Here is a 2,788-nt window from a genome sequence, read left to right on the forward strand (position 1 = left end):
TCCTCATTTAACTGGCCCTTTCCCAATTCACCCTAAGACTTTGGGGGTGGTACCCTTGTAATTAAATCTCTTGTGGCAAAGTCTGGAACGTGAACTTGGGGTCAGTAACCTGTAACAGAGCTCCAACTAGGAAACTTAGAGTGGTGGTAGTCATTTATTTAAGAATACATTCAGGTAAACAGCTGCACCCTATGTGCCCCTTAAGTGGCAAAGAAGCTGTTATAGTTTTCTGAAAATTATCACGAGTGCTATAATTCTGAATGTAATGTCTCCTAATTAGAATTCATATAAAAAAATCATTCTCAGCTTTTTTGTACTAACAGTGTTTGGACAGGATATCATGTCTGCATCTTACTTTTTTTTTTTTTTTTTTTTTGGCAGAACTGGAGATTGAACTCAGGCCCTTGCACTTGCCAGGCAACATATCTGCATCTTGTACTATGAATAACTACTATGAAGACAACAATATGCAATGTATTAATTATTGTAACTGTAATTATTGTAACTAACCTGTTTTGAAACTGTCTCATTGCTATTTGTTTCTCAATAAAATTAATAAAAAAAAGAAAGAAAAAACGGGCTGGGGAGATAGCACAGTGGAATAAGTACTTGCCTAGCAAGCACAAGGTCCTGAGTTCGATCCCTGGTACCACCAAAAAAACAAAACAAAGAAAAAAGAAAAAAAAAAAAAAAGAAACAAACAAGTGGTGCGCTTGGTGACATGGGACTGCAGCAGGGAGCTGGGGGCAGAGCCTGCCTGGAGGAGCCACAGTTTCAGCAGGGAGCCAGGGCAGGTAGTGCAAATCCTCCCTCTCCTGACCACTATTTGGCCTCACAGCTCTCCAAGAACCCCTTCCCAGGACCCCAGGGTTTTCACATACTCAGAGAGACCCTCACCTTCATTCTACCAATGCCCCCCCCCAGGGTCCTTAGGCAATTTCCCCAACAAGTGTGTGTGACTGCGGAAGAAAGATGTGAGGCCTGGTCGTGATCTCTGCCCTCCATCAGTCGCACTGTGCCTGTGTGACCTCAGGAAAGTGACTGAGCTTCCAGGTGCCTCTTTCTTCACGTGTAAGACAGTTACTATACCCACCTCGTTGGGGGCTAAAGAGAGGTAACCCATTTAATGGATTTCTTCAGGACCCTACTACCTTTCAAGAGATGGTCACTCCCTTCTCCTGTCCCCTAGTCTGCCTTTTCCTTTCAGCTTACAGTGTGCTTCAGCACAGACACAGGACCTTACTATTCCCTACCCGCACCCACTGTCCCCACATCATGTACATGGATGCTGCCTGACAAAGCGTGTTCCACAGAGGAAGCAACAGCTGGACAGCTCGTGGCCCAGGTCATTCATCCCATTTGTTTCATCCATTTGTGTGTTAAACAGATGCGTCTTACATCTCAGCCAGATGTCAGGCCCTGCGTTGGAGGCCAAGAACATAGAAGAGAAGGAGACAGGTCCCTGATGAAACTGTCAAAGCCAGGGACTACTTGGCAGTGTGATCGCTGGCCATGGGAGCCAGCGGAGGAGTGACTAACAGGGAAGGATTCCCAGAGGAGGGAGTGCTAGGTCTGACTTCTGGACATGTATCTTTGCTACCATTAGAAAAGAAATTCCAGTGGGAGCGAAACCAATGCCTGGCTTGGAGTGGCTACCGCTGAGGTCTCTGGCCAGTGTCAGTTCCACGCATCCACAAGCACAGGGAATATCTTTGCAAACCTCTTCAAGGGCCTCTTTGGCAAAAAAAGAAATGCAGATTCTCATGGTGGGCTTGGATGCTGCCGGAAAGACAACAATTCTTTATAAACTGAAGCTTGGTGAAATTGTGATCACCATTCCTACCACAGGTTTCAATGTGGAGACTGTTGAATACGAGAACATCAGCTTCGCCGTGTGGGATGTGGGTGGTCAGGACAAGATTCGACCACTGTGGTGCCACGACTTCCAGAACACCCAAGGCTTGGTCTTCATGGTGGACAGCAAGACAGAGAGCGTGTGAACGAGGCCTGTGAGGAGCTCAAAAGGATGCTGGCTGAGGCCGAGCTCAGGGACACCGTCCTCCTCATGTGTGCCAACAAGCAGGACCTCCCCAACGCCATGAATGCAGCTGAAGTCACAGACAAGCTGGGGCTGCACTCTCTACGCCACAGGAACTGGTACATTCAGGCCACCTGTGCCACCAATGGGGACGGGCTCTATGAAGGACTGGACTGGCTCTCCAGTAAGCTCTGGAACCAGAAGTGTTCCTCCTTCTCTGCCCTCCACTTTCCTCTCATGTGGCAAACATTGTGACTCTGTGATCCTGAGTGCCAGAAGCTGTCTCCATGGGTTGGTCACAGTGTGCACACGTCATGCTGTACATGTGCAGACGCAGCCTGCAGCCAGGTATTTATTTATTTATTTATTTATTTATTTATTTATTTATTTGGCAGAACCAGGGGTTGAACTCAGGCCCTTGCTCTTGCCAGGCAAGCGCTTATTCTACTGAGCCATCTCCCTGGCCCCAGCCAGGTTTTTATTTAATGGAAATAGTTTCTGTTCACACTGAGGCAGTTTCTGGTGCTCCCATGCAATATTACTCAGCTTTTTTATTGTAAAGAAAAAAAATCAACTCACTGTTAGTACTGAGAAGGGATTTGGGTGCAGGGCACCTGGCCTCCAGGAGCCGCTGAGCTGTAGATTGGTGTCAGGATCCATTTGGTGGTCGGTGTATAACATACTCAGTGCATTTTTAAAAATAATTAAAAATTACAAGGTGAGGAGAACACTTGACCACACAGAAGGGAG

General features: G+C 46.9%; 1 pseudogene; it reads left to right on the top strand.

The window, feature by feature from the left end:
- Positions 1 to 1,409: 1,409 nt before the first annotated feature.
- On the top strand, positions 1,410 to 2,293 carry LOC105743751 (annotated as a pseudogene).
- Positions 2,294 to 2,788: the final 495 nt, after the last annotated feature.

This window comes from Octodon degus, unplaced genomic scaffold, assembly GCF_000260255.1.
Source record: "Octodon degus isolate 3935 unplaced genomic scaffold, OctDeg1.0 scaffold00163, whole genome shotgun sequence".
Lineage (NCBI taxonomy): Eukaryota > Metazoa > Chordata > Mammalia > Rodentia > Octodontidae > Octodon > Octodon degus.